Source organism: Muntiacus reevesi, chromosome 19 (genome assembly GCF_963930625.1).
Source record: "Muntiacus reevesi chromosome 19, mMunRee1.1, whole genome shotgun sequence".
Classification (NCBI taxonomy): Eukaryota; Metazoa; Chordata; class Mammalia; order Artiodactyla; family Cervidae; genus Muntiacus; species Muntiacus reevesi.
In genome coordinates, this window is record NC_089267.1 from 11786638 (window position 1) to 11814471 (window position 27834).

General features: G+C 42.4%; 1 protein-coding gene across 2 annotated transcripts in view; it reads left to right on the forward strand.

Moving 5' to 3' along the window:
* Positions 1-27834, forward strand: part of KCNQ5 (potassium voltage-gated channel subfamily Q member 5) — a 592302-nt gene that overhangs the window by 537567 nt on the left and 26901 nt on the right. The window lies entirely within an intron of this gene.

The following is a 27834-nucleotide window of genomic DNA, read 5'->3' on the forward strand; positions in this document are numbered from 1 at the left end:
AGTCTATCTGGTCTAATGTGTCATATAAGGTCTGTGTTTCCTTGTTGATTTTCTACATGGATGATCTGTCCATTGATGAACGTGGAATGTTAAAGTCCCCCTCTATTATTGTGTTTCTCTCAATTTCTCTCTTTATGGCTGTTAGTATTTGCCTTATATATTGAGTTGCTCCTATATTGGGTACATATATACTTAAAATTGTTACCAGATTGATTCCTTGATCATTATGTAGTATCCTTCCTTATGTCTTGTAACAGTCTTTATTTAACTTCTATTTTGTCTGATAGGAGTATTGTTACTCCAGCTTTCTTTTGATTTCCACTTGCATGGAATTATCTTTTCCATCCCCTCACTTTCTTTTTTTTTATCTTTTTTTTTTTTTCATTTATTTTTATTAGTTGGAGGCTAATTACTTAAGAATATTGTAGTGGTTTTTGCCATACATTGACATGAATCAGCCATGGATTTACATGTGTTCCCCATTCCGATCCCCCCTCCCACCTCCCTCCCCTCTGATCCCTCTGGGTCTTCCCAGTGCACCAGCCCTGAGCACTTGTCCCATGCATCCAACCTGGGCTGGTGATCTGTTTCACCCTTGATAGTATACTTGTTTCAATGCTATTCTCTCAGAACATCCCACCCTCGCCTTCTCCCACAGAATCCAATAGTCTGTTCTGTACATCTGTGTCATCCCCTCACTTTCAATCTGCATGTGTCCTCAGTCTGAGGTGCTCTTTTAGGTGGCATATATATGAGCCATGTTTTTGTATTCATTCAGCCAGTATGTGTCTTTTGTTGGTGCATTTAATCCATTTACATTTAAGGTAATTATCAGTGCATATGTTCCTGTTGCCATTTTCTTAATTGTTTTGGGTTTGTTTTTGTAGGTGTTTTTTCTCCCCATCCTCTTTCACTCTCTTGTGGTTTGATGACCATCTTTAGTGTTGTTTTGGGTTGTGTTTGCTTTTTATATGTTTATCTATTGTGGTTTTGGGGTTTGCTCCTTCCAGGAGGTTTTGATATAGAACTGTATACATGTACAAGGTCGTTTTAAGTTGCTAGTCTCTTTTCTGCCTGGGGGGAGTTCCTCTAGCATTTGTAGCAAAGCTGCTCTGGAGAAGGCAATGGCACCCCACTCCAGTACTCTTGCCTGGAAAATCCCATGGATGGAGGAGCCTGTTGGGCTGCAGTCCATGGGGTCACGAAGAATTGGACACGACTGAGCGACTTCACTTTCACTTTTCACTTTCCTGCATTGGAGAAGGAAATGGTGACCCACTCCAGTGTTCTTGCCTGGAGAATCCCAGGGATGGGAGCCTGGTGGGCTGCCGTCTATGGGGTTGCACAGAGTCGGACACGACTGAAGCGACTTAGCAGCAGCAGCAGCAGCAAAGCTGCTCTGGTTGTGCTGAGTCCTCTTTAGCTTTTGCTTGTCTTTAAAGTCTTTGATTTCTCCATAAAATGTGAATGAAAGCCTTACTGGGTAGAGTATTCTTGGTTGTAGGTTCTTCTCTTTCACCATTTTAAATATATCACAACACTCCCTTCTTTCCTGTAGAGCTTCTGCTGGAAGATCAGCTGGTAACCTTATGGGATTTCCCTTGTATGTTATTTGTCATTTTTACCTTGTTGCTTTTAATATTTTTTTCTTTGCCTTTAATTTTTTCAGTTTGATTACTGTGTGTCTCAGGGTACTCCTCCTTGGGTTTATCCTGCCTGGGCCTCTCTGCACTTCCTGGACTTGGTTGACTGTTTCCATTTCCATGTTAAGAAAGTCTTTTAGCTATTGTCTCTCCAAATATTTTTCTCCGGTCCTTTCTCTCTTCTCCTTCTGGGACCCCTATAAGTGAATGATGGTGTATTTAATGTGCCCCAGAGGTCTCTAAGGTTGTCTTCATTTCTTTTCATTCTCATTTCTTTGTTCTGTTATGTGGCAGTGATTTGCACCATTCTGTCTTCCAGGTCACTTATCCATTCTTCTACCTGTTATTCTGCTATTGATTCCTTCTAGTGTATTTTTCACTTCACTTATTTTATTTTTCATCTCTGTCTGTTTGCTCTTTAGTTCTTCTAGGTAAAAGACCTAGAAGAAACATTTCTTGTGTCTTCTTAATCTTTGTCCCCATTCTTTTTCTGAGATCCTGGATCATCTTCACTATCATTATTCTGAGTTCTTTTTCCAGCAGATTGCCTATCTCCACTTCATTTAGTTGCTTTTCTGGGTTTTATCTTATTCCTTCATCTGGAACATAATCGTGTGCATTTTCATTTTGTCTAACTTTTGGTGATTGTGGTTTTCATTCTCTAGGCGGCAGGATTGTAGTTCGTCTTACTTCTGCTGTCTGCCCTCTGGTGGATGAGTCTGTCGGCAAAATTTGTGCAAGCATCCTGATGGGAGGAACTGGTGATGGATAGAGGGGTCTTGCTTTGGTGGGCAGGTCATGCTCCATAAAACTTGTCTGCTGATGGGGCTATGTTCCCTCCCTGGTGGTTGTTTGGCCTTAGGCAACCCAGCCCTGGAGCCTACAGACTCTATAGTAGGGTTAATGGCAGCCTTCGGGGAGGCTCACACCAGTGAGTTCTTCCCAAATCTGCTGCTGCCATTATCCTTGCCTCTGCAGTGAACCACAGCCACCCCCTGCTTCTACAGGAGACCCTGTAGTCCTCAACAGGTAGTTTTGGTTCAATCATTGCAATCATTGCTCCTTTCCCCTGGATCCTGCTGCACACAAGATTTTCTGTGTGCCCTCCAAAAGTGGGGTTTCTATTTCCCCCCAGTCCTGTGGAAGTCCTACAAACAAATACCACTCCAAACTCAGGAGTCCAGCAGTGACCTGGATGAGTGATTCTGGCTCAGACAGAGTCAAGCCCTCACTGGTCATGATGCCATCTCAGAGCTCAGCTGGGGGTGGGGAGATTGTCCCCAGCTCACTATAGTGCTTGCCTACAAGTCTCGTCTCTTCCCCACATCAGCCCCTCAGTTTGTTTCCTGGACGTCTTTGTGACATGCAGCTGGCAGAGAGCAAATGCTCTTCATCTCTCGAGGGATGCTGTCGCGACCTGGCCTCATCTCTTCTGATTCAGAGGAAAGCGCTTTGCATGACTTTCTTCCCTCAGGAGCCCTGATCTGTCTCTTTCCTTCCTGGATTTCCCACCAAGTGGGGCCCTGTGCCCCACCTGTCATAAGGAGTGTGTGTGTGCGTGTCTCAGGGTGGACCCTTCACAGGGTACTAAACTCCCTTCAATTGGTGGGGCTCCATTCAAGTCACCTGAATTTGGGGGGACTGCCCGGGACTAGCATTTTGCTGGGCACTGAAGGAGCCACCTGAGTGTCCATGACCTATCTGTCTAAATTTCACCACCAGCCCCACCCCAGTTACAGGTGATTGGCATTTGGGAGGGGGGAAGGCATCTTCCTCACTCTGCAGCCTTCACATTTTTCACAAAATAAGTGCAGTTAGCTGTCACACAAATCACAGAATTTAGCCCTTAGGTAAGGGAAGCACTTTTGCACTGCATGGTGATTTTTCATTTGTATATTTCAAAGTATTTCCTTCAAAGGCACACTTAGTTTTCTGCTCCACAAAGAGGAACCAATATGACACAATTTTAAAATTATATTTAATTGCTTTCATGGAGTGTTCTACTGGGTGAAAAAGAAAGAAAGAACAAGAAAAGGCCAGGATCCTTTCAATGACTGACCCAGGAAAATGCCAAGTTACCCAGGCTCTGCTTTCTGTATATGTAGCACGAAGCTCAAATTACTATAAATTGCTTTTATTTTATTTTCAATGTCAAGTTTTTCCCAGCTTCCCTTTTCTTCCCATCCTTTTCCTCTGTTGCCATGTACAATACATAACAACAGTTCCTAAACTCTGAAAATATAGAAACCTCAGAAGAATATTGCCTGGGGAAAATTAATCTCTGTACCTCTAGTGGCAAAGATTCATTTGCACATGAAATCCTGAATTCCCGCTGGTGAGAGATTTGCATCTTTCATTAATCTTACACAGTAGCAACTGGTGTACATCATTCTGTCAGAGCCAGTGACTAAGCTTTCCCAAATTGTTTTGAACCCGTGTTCCAATGGTTTTGTGCTTTGATGGAAAAATGTCATGACCTCATGACATCTTGCATTTGCATTTTCAAGCAAAATGGTCCTCTCTCCTCAGGCTTAGTGGCTTAAAGCAACTTCCTGCTTTCATCTTGCACTTCTGTCGGGCAGTCCTTTGGGCTTGGCTGGGCTCACCTGGGCACCTGGGATTAGCTGCTGGCAGGATCCATCTCTGCTGCATGAGGTCTCGCAGTCTCCAGCAGGTCAGCTGGTTCTCATGGTGCTAGGTTCCCTAGAGAGTGTCACCCAACAGAAGTCTGTGTGCCTCATGCCCAGTGAGGCCAAACAATACTGAAACATTGGAGTTTGGAGCAGAGAAGGGTTTATTGCAGGGTCAAGTAGGGAGAACAGGTGACTCGTGTCCCCCAAAGGCCCCAGACTCCTTGAAATGTCTCACAGAGCATTTTTGAAGGCAGGTGAGGGAGGGCTGTTGTTGCAAACATCTTGGTGTCAGAATCCTTTGTTCTGGCAGCTGTCCAGGTAGGTCAGGCCACGATGCAGCGCCTAGTCTCTCAGTCATGTCAACTTTCCGTGGCCCCACGGACTGTAGCCCACCAGGCTTCTCTGCACATGGAATTTTCCAGGCAAGAATGCTGGAGTGGGTTGCCAGTTCCTCCTCCATTTCGACCCAAGGACTGAACCCGTGTCTTCTGCATTGGCAGGCGGATTCTTCACCACTAGTGTCACCACTAGGGGAGCCAGGTCTGGCCACGATGTCCTGTAAACCTCCAACAAGACAAATGTCATTCTCTGTTCTGCAATACCTGGTCTCTTTGTGAATGGGAAAGTATTATACCCTTAAGGTCAGAGTCTTGAAAATGGGCTCTATCTGAATGTTTCAGGCTATAGGCAACATTCTTCAGTTCAGTTCATTTCAGTCGCTCAGTCATGTCAGACTCTTTGCGACCCCATGAATCACAGCATGCCAGGCCTCCCTGTCCATCACCAACTCCCAGATTTTACTCAAACTCATGCCCATTGAGTCAGTGATGCCATCCAACCATCTCATCCTCTGTTGTGCCCTTCTCCTCCTGCCCCCAATCCCTGCCAGCATCAGGGTCTTTTCCAATGAGTCAGCTCTTCACATGAGGTGGCCAAAGTACTGGAGTTTCAGCTTCAGCATCAGTCCTTCCAATGAACACCCAGGACTGATCTCCTTTAGGATAGGCTGGTTGGATCTCCTTGCAGTCAGCATTCTTAACTCTAAGCAAAAGCAGTAGAATACAAAAGTTCAAGTAAAGGAAACGGATCCAAGGTGGAGTCAGGCTTGTTCTCTGTTACAGAGTAAGAGCAGAACCTGCAAGTGTGCTCAAGACTCTCACAGAGTGATGTCCACTGCATCTTCAGGGTCACGAGTCACAGGATGGCCTGACATGGAGTCCAGGGAAAGAGGCCCCAGTGTTGCAACTCACCACCTGCCACTCTTCTTATGTGCAGTTGGTTTTGCAGACACAGTGTTGATGTCTGATCACTGTGCGTTCCTCCACTTCCTGAGCCTCAGAAGAAACGAGAAGGAAGACAGCCTCCTTAGCACTTGATACATGCCAGGCGCTGATGAGGCCTTTCCCATCTGTTGGCTCCTTCAACACCCACACAGCCATTTTGCAGATAAGAAAAAATTGAGACTCAGAAAATCTAAATAATTTCCCTATGTAGACCAGGCTAAATAGGGGGCTGTGGTTTGGAATTGCACTAAGGTATGGTTCCAAAGCTCTTCACATCCTGCCGGTCTGCTCAGCGGATTTCTTTCACTTAAGTCATAACATGAATGAGTGAACACATGAAATGTGGACTAAATCAGCTGTAAGTTCAGTGTTAGTCAAATGATTTGTTATCTGCTTTTAATATGGCAAATCTGCTTGGGCCATACCCCCTTAGTCATTATATAAACTGTAAATATTTTTACCCATCCTTTCAGATGTCAAGGTAATGCATCAGTAACTCCCATTATTTTTTGAAAGGCCACACTTAAATGTTGCCATCTCTAGCCAAGCTCATCCAAATGGCACCAATGTTGACACATTGGCATTTCCTGGCAGTATCACTGCTCGCCGAATAAGAATTGAAAGTTGAGGAGAGTTTACCAGATCTGTTTTGAATTCCCCAACAGATTTGGTTAATGAATAATGCAGGTTTGAAATTCTGCAGTTTGTTGGGCCACTGCAAACCATGGCTGTTTGACTGAAGTTAGATGTCTCTGAATATGATTCAAAAATAACAGCGTTCATCCTTTTGTACGTAAGATTAACTAAGTTCTTTTAAGTCACTTTGCTGGGTTTCAGAATGTTTCTCCCTGAGGTGAAGTACTGCCTGTCTTCGTCTAGAATGGCAGGAGCCATCCATCAGCCTCTTCCAGGTTGACCTAGTGCAGTTATTTTACTGTGCTCAGGGCCAGCTGAGATCATGCCAGTACGCGTGGACAGTAACTGTCTCAATTACCTGCGTCTGGTTGGCCTTTGTTTTCTTATAATCACTTGGCTTCTCGTCTGCCTACAATGTGGGAGACCCAGATTCAATCCTTGGGTCGGGAAGATCTCCTGGAGAAGGAAATGGCAACCCACTCCAGTATTCTTGCCTGGAAAAATCCCATGGACAGAGGATCCTGGCAGGCTACAGTCCATGGGGTCGCAAAGAGTTGGACATGACTGAGCGACTTCACTATCACTTTCTCTAGGATTACCCAAGTGTTTGTTCCAAAAGGGGCAGTCCTGCTCGGCTATGAATGTACCTTGCTTTTATTGCAAACAGTGAGATGACTTACTAGTGAAACTACAAAAGTCGATAGGTGTGTATATGGGTAAAAAAATAATGTTTTCACAAAGCTGTGAGGTTTATGTCTTTGTTTTTATTACCAAAATATAGTACAGTCTTCTGTACATGAGTGCTAAATAGAAAGAGATGGAATTTAGGAGGAAAGAGTAGCTTTGTTTCTTTGCCAAGCAAAGGGGGAACACAACAAGCTGGTGCCTCCAAAACCTATGCCCCACTTTGAGTGGGTAGTGAGAGTTTTTATTGTCATAGTTCAAAGAGGGTATAATCGGCTTGTGAACATTTTTCTCAGTGGTCGATGGTGAGGTAACTGGGAGTCAGCATCATCAACCTTCAGGTTCCTTTAGGTCTGGGGTGTTCATGCTTGTGGCCAGCACACCATCATTAATTGTTAGCTTTTCCTTCCTGGAGGGGGTTTCAGTGTCTGCAAAACAGCTCAACAATGTTGTATCCCTTGAGGGGGAATCAGGACCTTGCCCCAAGACTGCACTTTTGTTTCCTGAATATTCTTCCCTTGTCGCTGTCTCTGCCCCTTCCCCTAATTACGCACTGCTCAAGTCTGCCCTTTGGACTCCCAAAGGCTGAATGAAGGCTGTTTCCTATAATCAAGAAATGGGGGACACAGAAAGATTTTGTGCCCAGGAGCCCCACAGGGCTTTCTGCTAGGTATCATTTTCAATTGAGTATAGTGAGTTCTCAAGAAATTTTTTATGAAAATTAAATTAATCCAACACAGTGGTTAAGCGCACAGTTTTGGAATAAAAGAAAACTCGTTTCAAATCGAACAGCCCCCAGAAGTTTGGCTGAGAGGAGGTCACCGACTTAATCTCACTGTGCTTGCATTCATTCTTTTTCTAAAGTAGAAAGAATAAACCTCCCTAATAGACTTGTTGGTGATCTAATGAGATGTAATAATGTAATGCATGTAATATTCTTGCCCAACACAGAATAGGTCTTCAATGCATTGAATGTATTGCTACTATTTGTTAATCCATTAATGCTAATTTCGACATTAATTTTAATCAGTTAATGTGCTGGGCTTGATTAACTTTCCTGTTTTCGTTTCTTCCAGTACTTCATGGCAATTTCTTTTCTTTTCCTCTTTAAATTCTGGCTGCCTTCAGTCTTCACTGCGGCACAGGCCTCTCTTGCAGAGCGTGGGCTCTAGAGTGCACAGGCTCAGCAGTTGCAGTCTGTGGGCTTAGCTGCCCCACAGCGTGTGGGATCGTAGTTCCCCAACCAGGCATTGAACCCAAGTCCCCTGTATTACAAGGCAGATTCTTAACCGCTAGACCACCAGAGAAGTCCCTGACGGCAATTTCTATCAATGGCAGGAAAGTGAAAGTGTTGGTCACTCAGCTGTGTCCGACTCTTTGCAGCCCCATTGACTGTGGCCCCCCAGGTTCCTCTGTCCGTGGGATCTTTCAGGCAAAAACGCTACAGTGGGTAGCTATTCCTTTCTCCAGGGGCTCTTCCTGACCCAGGGATCAAACCCATCTTCCACATTTCTAGCAGATTCTTTACTATGTAAGCCACCAGGGAAACCTGTCAATGGCAAATGAAAGTGTAAAATTATATTGATCATACAAACTTTATTTTTCTATTCCTTATAGTGAGTTTTAGAAATCTTCCTGTTAAATAATTTATATAATCACAGAAAGAAATTAGTCATCCTTACTTTATCTCAAACTATTTTTTATTATGGATCATTGCTTTTATTAAAGACGACAGAAATAATTCATTTGTTCTGGAAGAGAAGTGTTTGTTTACTATATGACAAGACATAATAGTTTACTATATGGCAGTACATGGCCCATAATAGTTGCTCAAAATAAAAAATATTAATTGTGAATGAATAATTAACATAATGAACGAGTAAATGATTTAATATTTATTTGTAGTGAATCCATCCACCCTCTTGACAGAAATTGCTTCGGGATTATAAAAAGCCCCCACACAAATGAGATTGCTGAAGCACAGGATGCGATATTATTATTAAAATTGTTTATTGCTGAATCACTGAATGCTGGGGTATTCAATAAACGGTATTTGAGTGGTTTTTAAGATAATGAAAATTCTCTGTTGCCTTATAGTTGCAATAACTTTAAAAGAAGTATAGAAACATACTCCAGTGTTACCCTTTCAATAAAGATGGTGAATATAGTAACCTGTGCAGTTAAAAAGAATTTTTAAAGTATTTTTTCATCTTCTCTATATGGGCAGTTAGCTAGGCACTATTATGGTGTGATCAGCAATTTCAGCAGTAGAGACCATGTTAATCATTTTTGAACACTCTCCAGTGCTTCGAATCATCACACAAAACAGAAAGACCTCTTTTAATTAAGTGTCAGGAGCTATCCAGGAAATTTTGCCGAGCATTTCTGCTAACCAGTAAGTAAGGTTAATTGACAATCCTTAATAGAGAACTGAGAGAAATTTGTATCATAGTTAACATAAATTTAAGATGCTGCTAATGCCTGCGTTATCTACTCAATCAGTGTGACAGGGATCTTTGATCTTACAGAGAAAGTGCTCAAGTGTCTTACATAATGGATCTCTCATTAGAGTAAATTAGTATTTCCGAATGTTGCTAATTAGCAAGCCTGAGAACAAACACAACAAAAATCAGATTTTCCAAATTGCAGGAGTGCTGGTTAGTAAACACAGATTTTTGGTAAACACAGATTACCACTTTGACTGAATTCCCCATTCAAGATTCCCGTGGTCGGCAGGCATTGTGCATAGTATGTTTTACCTTCCTGGGAATCACCAGTTGTGTGCTGAATTTGTACAGAAGTTAAAGATAACTCATACTTTAGGAGGTTACCAAGAATGTAGTTTTGTAATATTGGTGCCTAAAATTGGTTGTGACTTGCGTTCAAGTAGGATGAGCAGGGAGGTGAGAGATAATGTTTTCCAGCAGTGATAAATGTCATTGAAGTGATGATTGCTAACAAAATGTCCACAGAGGGGGAAAAAAAAAAGAATGCAGTTTTTGGAAGAATAGGGATGTGGTGTCCTAATTCTGAGGTGACTATGGAAACTTTAAAGAGAAAGCCATGAGAGTGACCCTCATTCCCCAGGCTTGAACTGTTTCAGCTGGTGTGGAGCCGCTCTCACACTTAGAACTTTTGTGAGGCTGCACACACACACACGCACACTTCTGTGTCATGTGATAGGGAAGCACGTGAAAGGGACAAGTAAGAGTTTTTATCTTTTGTGCCAAAGAGCAGTGGTGATTTTTTTAAACATCTGAGATGGAACTGATGATGGAGAAGTTATAAAAGAAGAAATAAGGAAGAGATGTAAAACTGAAGTACTGGAGAAGATTCTTGGGAGTCACTTGGACTGCAAGGAGATCAAATCAGTCCATCCTAAAGGAAATCATCCCTGAATAGTCATTGGAAGGACTCATGATGAAGCTGAAGCTGAAGCTCCAGTAATTTGTCCACCTGATTCGAAGAGCCAACTTCATTGGAAAAGACCCTGATGCTGGGAGAGATTAAAGGCAGGAGGAGAGGGGGATGACAGAGGATGAGATGGTTGGATGGCATCACTGACTCAATGGACATGAGTTTGAGCAAACTCTGGGAAATGGTGAAGGAAAGGGAGGCCTGGTGTGCTGCAGTCCATAGGGTCATAAAAAGTTGGACATGACTTCTGAACAATAACAACGAACAATGAAAACTGGGAGTGTGAACCAGATGAAAAGACTGTGTCTTCCGGCCTTTCCAATCTATGGTGGAGGGTAATGAGGTCACACTCAGGGTAGGTAGGGAGATTTGGGGTAAATGGGTGAGGTGAGATAGAACAGGAAATAGGATGTGTCACAAGTAGTAGGAGTCATACTATTTCATGAGCCTTTTAGATGTTTTTTGAGCCTTTGAGATAGTTTTCAAAGAATTCTTATTTTACCAAAGTAATAAATTTGCCTAGCTATAAAAGTCAAATAATACAGATTAACACAAAATGAATCATGGAGTTAAATAGAAAACATAAAGCTATAGGATTTTTAGAAAAAACAGAAGAGAAAATCTTCAGGATCTGGAGCTAAGCAAAAAACCACAACCCATGATAAGAAAATTGACAAAGTAGATATCAGAAACATTTAAGATGTTTGCTCTGCAAACTACCTTATTAAGAGGATGAAAAGCCAAGTTGCAGACTGAAAGAAATTATTTACAAACCATATGTCCCACATAGATAAGGAGATTCAAGATTCAACAGTTAAAAAAAAAATGAAAAATTGCATTAGAAAAAGGAGCAAAAGACAGAAACAGACATTTCGGTGAAGAAGGTATAGAGATGTCAAATAAGCACATGAAAAGATGTTTATATTCATTTGCTACTAGGAAAGTGTCAATTAAAACTACAGAAGATATCACTACACACCTATCAGAATAACCAAAATAAAATGTAGCAATAATAGAAGATGCTGGAGAGGATATAGAGGAAGGAGTTCTCATATGTTGCTTGTGGGAATGTAGAATGATACAGTCCTTCAGGAAAACAACTTGGTAGTTTCTTATAAAACTAAGTATGCAATTACTGCATGACCAAGAAATTGTATTCTTCTGCACTTATCCTAGAGAAATGAAAAGTTTTATTCATAGAAACCTTGTGCATCAATGTTCATAGCATCTTTATTCATAATAACCAAAAACTAGAAGCAACACAGATGCTATTCGGGAGGTAAATGGTTAAACAGACTCTAGTACCCATGTATCAGATTCTCTCCAGCCTTAAAGGTGCAAAAGCTTTTGCTGTGTACCACTTGCCTGAATCTTGAAGGAATTACGCTGAGTAGAAAACAGGCCAGTTTCAAAAGGTTGCACGCCATATGATTCCATTTATATAACATTCTCGAAATGATGAAATTGTAGAAATGGAAATGAGATTAGTGGTGGCTAGGAGTCATGGCGGGTGGGTGATGGGAGGGAGAATGAGTCTGTGAAAGGTCAGCACAGGAACTCCTGGTGGTGATGGAGCCATATCACGACTGTATCAGTGTGAGCATCCTGGCTGCACTGCAGCTCTGCAAGATGTTATCATTGGGGGGAACGGGGTAAAGGGTACACAGGAACCCAGGGTTATTTCTTGCAACTGCATGTGGCTCCACAATTACATGCTTGAATTTGCAGCTGCGACTAACAAAATTGAAAGTTTAAAATAATAAAAGTCAAACAACATAAACTCTTTATATCTGTCCTGATATAAAGAGCTCTCCCACTTGTCTCAACTCTCCCACTCTACCCTGCAGACCTCCTTCCTGGAAACAACCATTTCTATTTTTCCATTGTTTCTTCTGATACTTACCAGTGGTTTTTTTTTTTGCAATAGTACGTGCATGCAACTAACTTCTGATTAATCAATTTTGAACATTTTCTATTAACTTAAAATTCTAGTAAATGAAGGTTTTGCTCTTTTTTTCCCTGTTGCCCTTCTGCAGAGCCTGCCATCATTCCCTAAGTTTTTATAAGTTAAAACTCATCATTTACGTTATGCCTGTGTATTATGCTGTATTACCACTACTTGCTTCTCCAATGGTAAATGAATGCCCTGTTTCTTGCCGGCATTGCTTTCATAACTCTTCCCACATCTGCCAGTCATCCTTCAGTAAAAACATGTGCAAGGTCCACTGTATCAGCTAAACAACCCAGTTCCATTGTGGTTTTTCACAGACACCCTGTCCTCCTTTCAGCTGGGCTGGCTGCTTGCCAAGCCCGCTGCAGACATCAGCTCTGACTTCCTTCTGATTTTCTTCTAAACTGTGTTTCCAGCCTACAGGGGCCCATGACTTTGTCTTTCTTGATGGGAGACGTAGCACTGACTTCTATCAATGTGCACGGGTCACTCCAGTCTTACGTGGATGGAATCCCCTCCACCTGGCCCACAGTGACCACCAGGGCTTCCTTCACCCTCATCCTGTGATTCCTGCTGTGTCTGTTGGACCAGGGTTGTCCTCACTCTTGATTTATGCCCCCATTTTGATGGGGTACATCATCCAGGACATTCTTGAGAAAAAGCAAACAATATTTGAGAAAAAGGAAAACAATATTGTTTGAGATCTTGCATGTCAGAAAATGACTTTTTTCCGTCTTCTTGCTGCTTGAGAGGTTGACTTGAAATATACTTTTAGGCCAGAAATAATGTCCTTTGGAATTGTGAGGGCATTGCACTCTGATATGCTCATTTTCAGGAATATTAAGTCCAGAGCCATTGTGATGTTTGCAGGTGACCAGTGATGAATGCTGCTCATTTTATGTTTGGAATTTTGTATGATCCACTTTTACCCTAGTGTTGTAAATTTTCATAATGAAGTTCCTGGGTATGGGTGTATTTTTATCTACTATAGTGGAGATTCAAGGAGTCATTTCAAGCTGGTGAATCATGACCTTCCGTTCTAGAATGGTGTGTGTGTGTGTGTGTGTGTGTGTGTGTGTGTGTGTGTGTGTGTGTTTAATGAGCTCTTCCTTCATCTTCTCTGATATCTCATGAAAATTCATCATTTAGAGGCAGGGTATGGGGACTGGCCTTCTGACCTTCTTCTCCCATTTTCTACCTCTTTGTCTTTTTGTTCTATTTTCTGGGCATTCTGGCCAACTTTATCATCCAAACCTGTCATTTCTAAGGTTCTTCATTGTTGCTGTCCTTGTTTACTGTGTCCCTTTTCTTGTTTCATACTTACGATATCCTGCCTTATCTCTGTGAAGATTTTGATGACAGTATTTTCTTTTACTTCATTTTGGGTTGATTTTGATCTCTTTGAATTCACTAATACGTCAGATATTTCTTCTCGTACTGAAGTATTGGCTCTCACGAGGGTGACTAGAATTTCTCAGCGTATGGCCAGTGTCAGTCAGCTTGACCTTCCCTGTGGGTTGATCTGGGTCAGTCTTCTCCTGGAGAAACTCTGAGGTTAGTTGTTGTTCAGCCGCTCAGTCATGTCTGACTCTTTACACCCCCATGGTTTACATCACGCCAGGCTTCCCTGTCCTTCACCATCTCCTGGAGCTTGCTCAAACTCATGTCCCTTGAGGCAGTGATGCCATCCAACCATCTCATCCTCTGTCATCCCCTTCTCCTCCTGCCTTCAGTCTTTCCCAGCATCAGGGTCTTTTCCCAGCTCTTCGCATCAGGTGGACAAAGTATTGGAGCTTCAGCCTCATCATCAGTCCTTCCAATGAATATTTAGGACTGATCTCCTTTAGGATTGACTGGTTTGATCTCCTTGCTGTCCAAGGGACTCTCAAGTCTTCTCCAGCACCGCAGTTTGAAAGCACCAGTTCTTCGGTACTCAGTCTCCTTTATGGTCCACCTCTCACTTCCATCCATGACTACTGGAAAACCCATAGCTTTGACTCTACAGACTTTTGTGCTTTTCAATACTGTCTAGGTTTGTCATTGCTTTTCTTCCAAGGGTAGCAAGCATCTTTTAGTTTCCTGGCTGTAGTCACTGTCTGTGGTGATTTTGGAGCCCAAGAAAATAAAGTCTGTCACTTACCTTCAACTCTTTCTTCTTGAGCCGATCAAAGTCCCCAGAGGGAACATCTCCAGACTCTTACTGGAGGTGAGATCCTGCTGCCATTGTGATGGTGACCAGTTGCTAGTGGGTTCTCTACATCTGGGCTGTATCTGGTTACCCAACACCCACCCCTGAGGTCCCCTCACTTGAAGCCCTGCAGCTAGTATCCTGTGGGAAGAGAAGCGGAATCAGGCAGACTGTACACCACCTTCCTCATCTGTTACCTTGCGGGTTCTGCCAGGTCCTGACTGGTCTGAGGTGTGAGTGTTGTTGCTTCTCAACTTTTCCCAGCCTTAGCTGCGGTTTCTCTCTGGGATCAGCTCACCAGCTACCCAGCTTGCCCATCTGCCTTCCTACTTTCAAAATTATGTCGCTGCTGCCTCCTCTCTTCCTGTTACAGGTTTATGTCTTCTTCAAAAGCATCTCATCACTATACTTTTAATGAGATTTTTAGAGAAGTCAAGATTAGATGTTTGTGTTCATTCTACCATCTTAACCCACAAAGGAACTTCTGTGTTGTGTGTGTATGTATGTGTATTTCTTATTGTGTATGAAGATCAGATTTGGAAATTGATGCTAGGCCATGCCAACAGCAAAGTTGTCAGGTCCAGTCAAAAGCCAATCGCATTTTCTCTTTACTGTGAAAGTCTTCCACGGAGCTGAAGGTATATACAGCCATGTTCATGGTGTATACAGCCATACTTTCAGAATGTGATAGTCACGGGATAATCTAGATATAACTGTTTTTAGGCAGGAAAAAGAAAGTAAGCTGCACCTTCTCTACTAGTGTATTTGAATGTATCTCTTCATTTCTGCTGTGGATATTACAACTTTATTTTTGGTCCCAAATTTTCTCCTTCACATAGAGAATGTTATAACACCAAAAAATACAACAAACATCAAGCACAACTAAATTATGTATTCTCTATCAATATATAATCTTCAATTGTGCTAGCAGCATTTGCATCTATTTTGGTAAAAATACATAGGAAAATCCAATTACCTGTTCAAAATATTAAAATTAGCTCTTTAACTAGAATGTTGCTTTATAGGACAAGGATAGTTTATTTTGAAACTAATATATGTCAACGGCAACAGATATGAATACTGGGACTTCTTTCAATAAAAGCAACTTTTTTCAAATATTTTCCTAATACTATACAGCCTAGAAAGAAAATTCATGAGAATATGTTCACAAATGGAATAATTTCCTTATAGCATTATATTTTATTTCTATCAGAATTCAGTTAGATGGTGTCCTAATTCTTAATAAAACCTCACTTCTAAGCTATTTACTCCAAATCTCCTAAGATATAGAATAGAGTGAACAATAGTCAAAGGACTGAAATCTCCCACTTTGTCCCTGCGGTCCTAACACTGTACAGCACATTTGGAAAAGCGTAAGGAAGTGAGGATCCAAAAGTGCCACATGAATTCTCGTGTGTGTCACTGTAATATATTAACATTCCATTCCCAGAGATTGCTCTTGAAGAGGAAAGTGAATCCGGATCGGCTTCTTTGTTATGTGAATATAGAGGATGTGCTCTTGCTTGTTGTACTGGCTGTAAAATTCTTCTGTTATTTACTGATTGTAAATTTATAGACTCAAGAATTTAAAGTGCACCAACAGGTTGCATTTCAACCTAAAATAAAAGCTCAGTATACAGTATTTATTCAACAGACATTTCCTGAGTTCTACTATAGAAGTTATTCATTCTTTTACTTTACACTTACTTTACCTCAAATATTTTTGTGGATCACTGGGAGAAAATCCTATTTGAAAATCCTATAGCAATTAAATGCTATGAGAAAAACTTGGATTTTTTGTTTTTCACAGTAGGATCTCAAAAGTGTATCTAGTCATGAGAGTTCATTAAAAAAAATCCAGAGGTTAGCTGATGAGCTAAACTTTGAGATCAGTCAGATTTCAGAGTTGGAGGTATCACTCACCCTGACTGGTCCCCTTGGTAAATACTAGATTGCTTAACCCTGTCCTTCACCCCAGGCTCTTGAGATAACCAGAGAACAAGATTACACTCTAGGCTTCCCAGGTGGCCAGTGGTAAAGAGCATGCTTGCCAATGCAGGAGATGTTAGAAACACAGGTTCTATCCCTGGGTAGGAAAGATCCCCTGGAGGAGGGCATGGGAATCCACTGGAGGGAATCCACTCCAGTATTCTTGCCTGGAGAATCCCATGGACAGAGGAGCCTGGCAGACTACAGTCCATGGGGTCACACAGAATCAGACACAACTGAAGCAATTTAGCACAGGAAGATAGATAATGAACACAAACTAGTAAATTGTTTAGTATGTTGGAAGGTGACGAGTGCTATGGGGGGCAGTGGGGGTAAGGTGACTAAGGAGCTACATACGAGGGGGGGGGGTAGCAGGAAGCCTTGGATGAGGTGGTCCAAGAGGTCCTCCTGGAAACATGAGGCTAAACAGAGACCTCAGGAGTGGGGAAACTCCCAGGACATCTGGAGGGAGCATCCCCAAAGGGAGCCCAGGGTGTGAAGTGCAGGAGTAACCCCAGGTCTGGAGAAAGCTCTCTGGAGGGAGCTGATGGGAAGGTATGGGAGAGGCCAGCACTCAGGATCCTGCAGGCCTGGTGAAGCTTTGGACTTTTAGTCTGGAAAAAATCGGGAGATTGGTGTGCAGGGAGACGTGATCTCAATTTTCAAAGGACTGCTTTACCCTTAATTACTCTGTGTCTTGACACGTCATCTAACCTTATGGATGTCACCCTGGAAAAAAAACACACACACAAAAAAACAGGGAAAACAAAGGGATCAAAGAATTGCAACTTGGGTACATATATTCAGGTATGTCCCCCTTCACGGATCATAGCCTTGTGGTGGTGAAGGATCTTCTATAATTCAGTGAAGCTGTGATCCCTGCTATCAGGAGCTACCCAAGACTGAGGGTCATAGTCAGAGTTCTGGCATAACGTAGTCCACTGGAGTAGAGAATGGCAAACCACTCCAGCATTCTTGCTGCGAGAACCCCATGGGCAGAATTAAAAGGCAAAAGGAAATGACACTGGAAGATGAGCCCCCTCAGGTAGGAAGGTGTCCAGCATGCTACTAGAGAGCAGTTACTAATTGCTCCAGAATGAAGCAGCTGGGCCAAAGCAGAAGTGACACTCAGCTGTGGATGTATCTAGTGGTGAAAGCAAAGTCTAATGCTGTAAAGAACAATACTGCATAGGAACCTGGAATGTTAGGTCCATGAATCGAGGCAAATTGGACATGGTCAAGGAGGAGATGGCAAGAGTGAACATCAACCTCTTAGAAATCAGTGAACTAAAATGAATAGGAATGGGCGAATTTAATCCAGATGACCACTATATCTACTACTGTAGGCAAGAATCCCTTTGAAGACATTGAGTAGCCCTCATATTAACATAAGAATCTGAAATGCAGTACTTGGGTGGAGTCTCAAAAACAGACAGCATGACTTCAGTTTGCTTCCAAGGCAAATCATTCACAGTAATCCAAGTCTATGCCCCAACTACTGTTGCTGATGAAGCTGAAGGTAACGGGTTCTATGAAGACCTACAAGACCTTCTAGAACTAACACACACACAAAAAAATGTCCTTTTCATCATAGGAATCTGGACTGCGAAAGTAGGAAGTCAAGCAATACCTGGAGAAATAGGCAAATTTGGCCTTGGAATGCAAAATGAAGCAGGACAAAAGCTAACAAAATTTTGTCAAAGAGAACACACTGGTCATAGCAAACACCCTTTTTCAACAACACAAGAGATGACTCTACACATGAACCTCACAAAATGGTCAATAATGAAGTCAGATTGATAATATTCTTTGCAGCCAAAGATGGAGAAGCTCTGTTCAGTCAGCAAAAACAAGACCTGGAGCTGACTACGGCTCAGATCATGAACTCCTTGTTGCAAAATTCAGCCTTAAATTGAAGAAAGTAGGGAAAACCACTAAGCCATTCAGGCATGACCTAAATCAAATTCCTTATGATTATACAGTGGAAGTGATGAATAGATTCACAAGATTAGGTCTGGTAGGCAGAGTGCTTGAAGAAATATGGATGGAGGCTGATAACATTGTATTGGAGGCAGTGACCAAAACCATCCCAAAGAATAAGAAATGCAAAATGCTAAAGTGGCTTTCTGAGGAGGCTTTAGAAAGAGCTGAGGAAAGAAAAGAAGTGAAAGGCAGGGGAGGAAGGGAAAGATACACCCAATTGAATGCAGAGTCCAGAGAACAGCAAGGAAGATAAGAATGCCTTCTTAATTGAATAATGCAAAGAAATAGAGGAACAAAATAGAATGGGAAAGACTAGAGATCTCTTCAAGAAGAGAAGGGAACATTTCATATAAGGATGGGCACAATAAAAGACAGAAATGGTAAGGACCTAACAGAAGCGCAAGAGATTAAGAAACGGTGGCAAGAATACACAGAAGAACTATACAAAAATGGTCTTAATGACCTGGATAACCACGGTGGTGTGGCCACTCACCTAGAGCCAGACATCCTGGAGTGTGAAGTCAAGTGGGCCTTAGGCAGCATTACTATGGACAAAGTTAGTGGAGGTGATGGAATTCCAACTGAGTTATTTCAAATCCTAAAAGATGATGCTGTCAAATTTCTTCATTCATTATGTCAGCAAATTTGGAAAACTCAGCAGTGGCCACAGAACTGGAAAAGATCAGTTTTCATTCTAATCCCAAAGAAGGGCAATGCCAAAGAATGTTGAAACTACCATCCAGTTGTGCTCATTTCATATGCTAGCAAGGTTATGCTCAAAATCCTTCAAGCTAGGCTTCAACACTAGGCGAACTGAGAACTTCCACATGTACAAACTGGGTTTAGAAAAGGCAGAGGAACCAGAGATCAAATTGCCAACATTCACTGGATCATAGAGAAAGCAAGAGAATTCCAGAAAAACATATATTTCTGCTTCATTGGCTCCTTGAAAGACTTTGACTTTGTGGATCCCAACAAACTGAGGAAAATTCTTAAAAAGATGGGAATATCAGATCATCTTACTTATCTCCTGAGAAAGCTGTATGCAGGTCAAGAGGCAACAGTTAGAATCAGACATGGAACTGACTGGTTCCAAATCGGGAAAGGAGTATGTCAAGGCTGTATATTGTCACCCTGCTTATTTAACTTATATGCAGGATAAATCATGCCAAATGCCAGGCTAAATGAATCACAAGCTGGAATCAGGATTGCCAGAGAAATATCAACAACGTTAAATATGTAGATGATACCATTCTAATGGCAGAAAGTGAAGAGGAACTAAAAAGCCTCTTGATAAAGGTGGAAGAGCAGAGTGAAAAAGTTGGCTTAAAATTCAACATTCAAAAAACTAGGATCATGGTATCTGGCCCCATCACTTCATGGCAAATAGAAAGGGGAAAAGTGGAAGCAGTGACAGAGTTTATTTTCATGGTCTCCAAAATCACCACGGACAGTGACTGCAGCCATAAATTTAAAAATGATTGCTCCTTGGAAAGAAAATTATAACAAACCTAGACAGCATATTAAAAAGGAGAGACATCAGTTTGCCAAAAAAGATCTGTACAGTCAAATCCATGGTTTTTCCAGCAGTCATATGTGGATGTAAGAGTTGGACCATAAAGAAGGCTGAGCACCAAACAATTAATGCTTTTGAATTGTGGTTCTGGAGAAGACCCTGAGAGTCCCTTGAACTGCAAGGAGATAGAACCAGTCAGTCCTAATGAAAATCAACTCCGAATATTCACTGGAAGGACTGATGCTGAAGCTGAAGCTCAAATACTTTGTCCACTTGATATGAAAAATGGGCTCATTGGAAAAGACTGTGATGCTTGGAAAGACTGAGGCAAAAGGAAAAGGGGGCAGCAGAGAATGAAATGGTTAGATGGCATTGCCAGTTCAATGGACATGAATCTGAGCAAACTTTGGGAAATAGTGAAGGATGGAGAAGCCTGCCATGCTGCAGTCCATGGGATAGCAAAGAGTCAGACATGACTTAACAACTGAGTAACAGCAAAAATTCGGGTAGAAACACAGGTAATACTCTGATTACAGGAGACCTGATGAAATTGGGATTTTTAATGAAAAGGAAAAAAAAGAAGAAAGATGATGAGGTATGTTGTTTTTAAGAAGAGTCACTTGGTGCTTACAAGCAGAACAAGATTCACACTCCACTGAATAGTCAGTCAAAACAGCCACAAGGTAAACATTCATTTTCCTAAGTCCCCTCAATGGGTGATTTTCTCATCCTTGCCGACTTCTTGAGATGCTGGCAGTTCAGCCCAGTTCACCAGGTCAGAAAACAGGACATGAGGCAGTTCCCTCAGGATGGCTGCTCCAGCCCCGTTTTAAAGGTCCCACCTCCATCATTTTTCACGGGGAGCTGCAGCTCCTGCATCTCTAAAATGAGCACAGTATATCCAATCAGTGTGATAGATTAAAGTACAGCTCACCCTGTGCACCATCCCACACACTAGGACCCAACAAATGATAGGCCCAAGTCCAGTCCTAAAATCCTACATCCAGACTTTATTGAAGTCAAAAGGAAATGCTTCCCTCAGAAAGCGAACATGTCCCTGAGTGTTCTGGGGGTAGCAGGGACCTGGATGAGAAGATACAGGGATGATGGATGCGTAGGGTGAAGAATGTGGTCCACACCCTCACAGCTCACTGTCTGCCAAGGAAAGGGCTTGTTAACAGCAACCTAACAAGAAATATAAGAGTTTGTACCCAGAACAGGAGACAGGGCAGAGTCAGTCTTGGGGGTCAGGCTGCATTTCCCAGATGTCGAAGACTCTTGAAAGGCTCGTTAGTTGGAAAGCTGGGTCTGAGGTTTCAAACTCTGCCCTTCTGCCCTCATTCTCTTTGCTTCGGATAACTCAAATTAAATAGGAATTGCTCAACTGCAAACGGGCTTCCCAGGTTGTGCTAGTTGTAAAGAACCTGCCTGCCAATGTAGGAGACATAGGAGACTTCGCTTCAATTCCTGGGTCGGGAAGATCCCCTGGAGGAGGACATGGCAACCCGCTCCAGTATTCTTGCTCGAAGAATCCCATGGACAGAGGAGCCTGGTGGGCTACAGTCCACAGGGTCACAAAGAGTCTAAGATGACTGAAGTGGCAAAGCAAACTGCAAAATCAAATGCTAGTTTTCAACATGGCACAAAAATTCTATGCATGCTGAAATGTAAGTGATTTATTATAAGTATTCTGATGTTCTCCTCATTCTTCTCATTTTGAGACACTCCTTGCTTTTCTGTTGCTCTCTGTATAGAGTCATCTGCTCACTGCAAATTGAGCATCTACAAATTGCTAGCCAAGAAAAAAAAAGGGAAAGGAGAGTGGGCCGTGCAGAGGGTGGCCCTTGGGAGAGCAGCCACAGGTGATAATGCTCAGACACTACCGTGAGGAACTGTGTGTCTTCCGGTGTGGCTGCAGCATGAGATGAAACTCCACGTAATAAGATGTTGAATGAGGGCTTTTGAGCTATCAAAACAAAGCTCCCCCCTCCATGGCAACCAGCAATTCAACTTCTAATCTGTGCTGAGGAATTGACTTTGACATTAAACATCAGTTGATGCAAAGGAAAAGATTCTAGAGGGGAAGAGGCCAAAATTTAATCAGATTTGCCTGAGTGTTAGAGCTATAAACAAATGTTTCTCATTCTGCATGATTTAATTTAAAATTCAAATTTTTGAAGTTTCTGGAGTAAGCATGTATTACTGTCATAATGAGAGAAAAACAGAAACTATTTGAAAAGGCAAAAGTCTCGGACAAAACATATATCATCTGGAGTTTCGTTTTGTTTTCTTTTTTTATTTGGGTTTCTTATTGGCATCTTGAGGACCTAGCAGCACCCAGCAGAAAACAGAAGAAAGGTCCCTGCAAAGGACATAGCAAAATAAAATTTGCCATGGGCATCAGGGTCCAGGTGATTATTCTAAACTAGCTGGATTAAAGGAGATGCCTGTGAATTAGCACATGCCCAAAGTGGAGACTCTAGGATGATATTTAAGGTGTCAGGAGGTGATAGTGGGGAAAAGGTAATCAAAAGACAAGTAGCAAGGAAGGAACCCTTGGCAAATCAATTATAATTCATAAAGGGTTGTAGTAAATTAGTTATCACCACCATTGATAGTGGCTATTTTAATGCTTGTTCCTTATAGAGCAGTGGAATAGAATCATTACATGGTTCACTTAAATTTCTGAAATGTATCATGAACTCATAGCCCTCACATTTTTACTATAAGAAACATGTTACACTAGTGATTTCCTTTAAGTTCTGCAACTTGGGAAGATTTTGTTTTCTTCATTCTGATTGTTTTCCTGTTTTTCAAATACTCTTCAAAACCATATATTATTTTTGAAATGGAAAAAAATCTTTAAATTCTGTAAAGAATTTTTAAAGTGCTGTAAATCACCTCTAATCTCATGCCCTGACACAGCTAATTTCCTTTTTACATATTCACTTATAGCTTGTTTTCTTTATATATATCACTGTACATAGTTATCATCAACAAGAGGATTTGGTCAAATATTTTAATTTTACTAAACATTTAAGGATACTTTCATACTATCATATACTATTCATAATTATCTTTATCATAGTTGTGTAGTACATCATCATGGTCAAATACTATAATTTATGGATTCCTATTTGGGATGTTGAAATTTATATAACTATCTCTCTGCAAGAGGCAATAATGCAATAAACATTTTTCAGTTCAGTTCAGTTTAGTTCAGTCGCTCAGGCATGTCCGACTCTTTGTGACCCCATGGACTGCAGCACCCCAGGCCTCCCTGTCTATCACCAACTCCTGGAGTTTACTCAAACTCGTGTCCATTGAGTCAGCCATCTCATCCTCTGTCGTTATTACATTAAGTTATCTTTATTTTTTGTAATTTTTTTTATTTCTGGCTGCCCTGGTTCTTCGTCACTACGTGGGCTTTTCTGTAGTTGTGGTGAGTGGGGACATCTCTCTGCAGTACCTTCTCCTGTTGTGGAGCCAGGCTTCAGTAGCTGGAGCACGTGGGCTCAGTGGTTGTGTCTCCCAGGTTCTAGCGCACTGGCTCCGTAGGTCTGGCACTGGGGCTAAGTTGCTCTGAGGCATGTGGGATCTTCCCGGATCAGGGATCACACCCGTGTCTCCTGAATTGAATTGGCAGGTGGGTTCTTTACCACTGAGCCACCAGGGAAGCCCTGTCTTTATTTTCTTTTTGAAATTATTTTCCAAAGATCATTTCTCTGGTAATAAATTATAATAAATTATAAGATTGCTGATTTTAACTTTTTTAAACTCTTCGTTGCCATGAAATTTTGTTCTGACTTACATTGTCACTGGCAACATCAAAGTGCGCCAGTGTCACCTCAGTTTTGTTAAATGTTAATTATTCTTTTGCTATTAAATAAATATAAGTCCATACCTTCAAGTAATTTTAATTTTTTTTAGTTCTAATTAGATTGAAATGTTTTCTGGCATTTTTTGCTACTGGTGGTCTTTGTTGACTGACTTATTTGTATATTTATATTTTTAAGTCCATACCTTCAAATAATTTTAATTTTTTTAGGTCTAAATTAGGTTGACAAGCTTTGCTTCATTTTTTGCTACTGGTGGTCTTTTTTGACTGACTTATTTGTGTGTTTATATTTTGGATTTTGATCTGTTCAAATAGGTTTCCTTATACATTGTAAATATTAAGCTTTTTTTTATAGGTTCCAACCTTTTCCTGATCAGCATTTTCCTTTGCTTTATAATTGGCCATTTCAGGTAGTAACATTTTCTGCATTCATGACCAAGGCTGTCCGCTGTCTCCTTAATAATTTCTCCTAATGACCAAACATCAAGCCCTTATCATTTCCTCCACTGACGAAACAAATATTTTCTGTTAGGTTTTGATGGTTTGGTCTTATTTTGGTCTCTGGACATAATATAGTTCCTTGTGTGTGAAGCTAATGACTGCCTTGAAAGAGAACAGGTCATGGCCTGCAGAGCAGGTCTCAAAGGCTGAAGGGTGGAAAACAGTGACTGGAATTCAGAACTCGGAGACCTCCAGGCTGGACAAAAAGATGGCGAAACTTGTTCCCAAGTCACCAGTTTGTAAGGGATTTCTTTTTCTGTTTCATGATGTGATCATTTCCTGTTGTCTTGGGAAGCACCCATATTGTCTCAATTGTGCGAAATAGGCTAGTAGTGCAAGGGGAGACACGGGGGTGAGTCTGAGTCCAGTGGTGACTAGTCACATGCCTAGGCTCGGCTGGGGGACAGGGAGGGCACTGTTCTCCACATCCAGTCACGCAGATTCCTCGGCGAGCTTTTATAAACTCTCTGAGGCCTGGGTTCCAGCCTGTCCGGGTATTGAGAGTTTTTTTTAAGCACTCCCCAGGTGAGTCTAAGGTGCAGCCATGGTTGAAAACCATTGTAATCATTTCATCAGGCAATGCCAAAGAAGTCTAATCTGTAAGAGCAGAAGACCAAGAGAAGGAACTAGAAACTCCCGGTTCTTTTTTTCACAAACACCTGCTTCTTGATGGCAACATTAATGGTGGGACCAGAAAAATGGTCTTTGGATGTAGCAGAAGTTTCCAGGATGCTCTCTTTACACCTCTCTCTCTTTAGTCTGTAAGGCCCAAGTGGTTCTGTCCAAAAGCTAAGGAATACAGTTTCCAAAATATGGGGGAACAGAGTATTTGAAAGTAGATCTTGAACTTGCTAATTAATAGAAGACGGAGCAGGTGGGAGAGACAGAAGGTTGTGTTTCCAGCTTCTTCTCCTCCCAGCACAGACGGGACGTGCAGGGGTCAGGCCTTCAAGACACAGGAGGCTCAGCTGCCGGCAGCGGGGTGTGGGGGGCACCTCACTCTGCTGGCACGTGGCCCTTAAGGACGGGGGTTTTCAGATCTGCTCATGTGAGCTTCTGTTCCCATGACCACATTCCCCAGTCATCAGGGCAGGGGACCAGCGGTGTCATTGAGTGGCTCCAAACCAGCCGTGGCTGGAATGTCAGCCCCCCGCCGCCAATCTAGGGCGTCAGAGGTCAGGCAGGATTTTAATCCCCTAGGAATCATGACAAAGACATTTAATGTGCTCTAAACCTCACTCGAAAGAGTATGTATCTCAAGATACTTATGAATCAGAATGATAACATTCCCCGCCATTTTTGTGGCTTTGAAATAAGGGGGAAATTTTTCTAACTCAGTGCTTGCTTCAACACATGCCAGTAAAGATTATTTCCTATTAGCTTGCTCTGACCAAACTTGCAAAAAGAAAAACTTTTTTATTTTTTTTTTAAAGATCGAGTGCTTAATTTATGCCTTGAATAATCAAGTTGTAAGTGGTGTGATGAAATTCCCTAATTAGATGCCTTGGATACAGTGACGCCCACCCTCTGCCCAGCCTGTCCCTAATCAAGACTGAGAGATGCAGGTCTCACCGGGTGCAGGATGGGGGTGGAGAAGGCTGTCTCATCGTTGTCAGAGATCTTCCCAGTTCCGCTTGCATCCGGTATGAACTTTATAGTCTCACTCTCTACTTCTGTGCTTATTGTGACAGCACTACCTGCTTTAAAAGTTTTCCATTAACCTCATAATAATGAAAGGACCCTGACTTTTATACTATTTAACTCTCTGGGGGCTTCCCTGGTGGCTCAGTTGGTAAAGAATCTGCCTGCAATGCCGAAGACTTGCAAAGATCTTTATTACAAATGAGGTCACATGCTAATGTTCTGAGTGGACATGAATTTGGGAGCAAGACATTCCACCCACTACCCCCAATTAAGAGCAGGTTGGGATCAAACTGAAAGAAGAAATGTGGAAAGTTCCTGGAAGGATGTTGTTTAATTTCAGGCATGAAGTTTGTGTGCTAAGAGGGCTGTGGTTATGTGGGTTAATAGGTCAACCAAGGCAACTGGGCTGGCTGCCCTCGAGGTGTCAGAACCAGCCATCAACACAGAGTCGATGGGCGCCTTCTCCTTAGAAGGGTGGCCCTCTTCCACGGAGAGACACTGAGGGTCCCCCAGCCAGTGGGACAGGCTGTGCCCCGAGCTCTCCTGAATTTTTCCTGCCTCCGCCGCCCCTCTGTGTGAGTCCTGACACTGCTGACACAATGCAGAGGGCAAGAGTTGGACCAGAAAGAAGGTTGAGCGCCAAAGAATTGATACTTTCAAACTGTGGTGCTGTAGAAGACTCCTGAGAGTCCCTTGCACCGCAAGGAGGCCAAACCAGTCCATCCTAAAGGAAATCAACCCTGAATATTCATTGGAAGGACTGTTGCTGAAGCTGAAGCTGAAGCTCCAATACTTTGGCCACATGATTGGAAGAACTGACTCATCGGAAAAGACCCTGATGCTGGGAAAAATTGAAGGCAGGAGGAGAAGGGGACGACAGAGGATGAGATAGTTGGATGGCATCACTGACTGGATGGACATGAGTTTGCTCTAACTTTGGGAGTTGGTGATGGACTGGGAGGCCTGGTGTGCTGCAGTCCACGGGGTCACAGAGAGTCAGACACGACTTAAAGACTGAACAACAACAGCTCCACTGACCACTGCTGAGGCCTCGAATGAGGCACTTACCTTCTTGTAGCCTCGATTGCAGTATCTAAAAATCAGGTTTATCATCACCAACTTGTCCAGTTGCTGTAAATAAGAAAACTAACACGTGCAGAAGTTTTGTCTAAGTGTCTGGCATACGTTTCAGCAAGTGGTTGTTATTATGATCATTACTGTGAGGTCATGGTTCTGGAGAACCCCCATGGGAAGAAGCTTGGGGGCCAGAAGGCCAGAGGGACCATGAACAAGCTGTGAAGACTCATCTGCATCTTTTCCCCCACTCCGCTCCTGGCACACAATAAACCGAGTAAACACACAATGAATCACTGAATTGAATGATGCACCTGCTGAGTTCCAGATGTGAGCATTGCTCCGATAAATGGGCCTCTTACAGCCATTCAGGACTTACATCCTGACCTGGATGGCCCATGGCGAAGTCTCCTTCTTCCTTGATGCAGCAGATGATCACTGAGCAGAGAAGGTGACAGAAAGCAGTTTTAGCCCCTTGGTGGTGGTGTTCGGTCGCTCAGTCGTGTCTGACTCTTTGAGACCCCATGAACTGCAGCACACCAGGCTTCCTGTCTTTCACTACGTCCCGGAGCTTGCTCAAACTTATGCCCATTGAGTCGGTGATGCCTTCCAACCATCTCATCCTCTGTCATCCCCTACTCCTCCCGCCTTCAATCTTTCCCAGCATCAGGGTCTTTTCCAATGAGTCAGCTCTTCGCATCAGGTGGCCAAAGTATTGGAGCTTCAAATTCAGCATCAGTTCTTCCAATGAATATGCAGGGTTGATTTCCTTTTGGATTGACTGGTTTGATCTTGCTGTCCAAGGGACTATTCTTTATTAATTTCATAAGCCCTGACTGATTGGTGTTTATTGT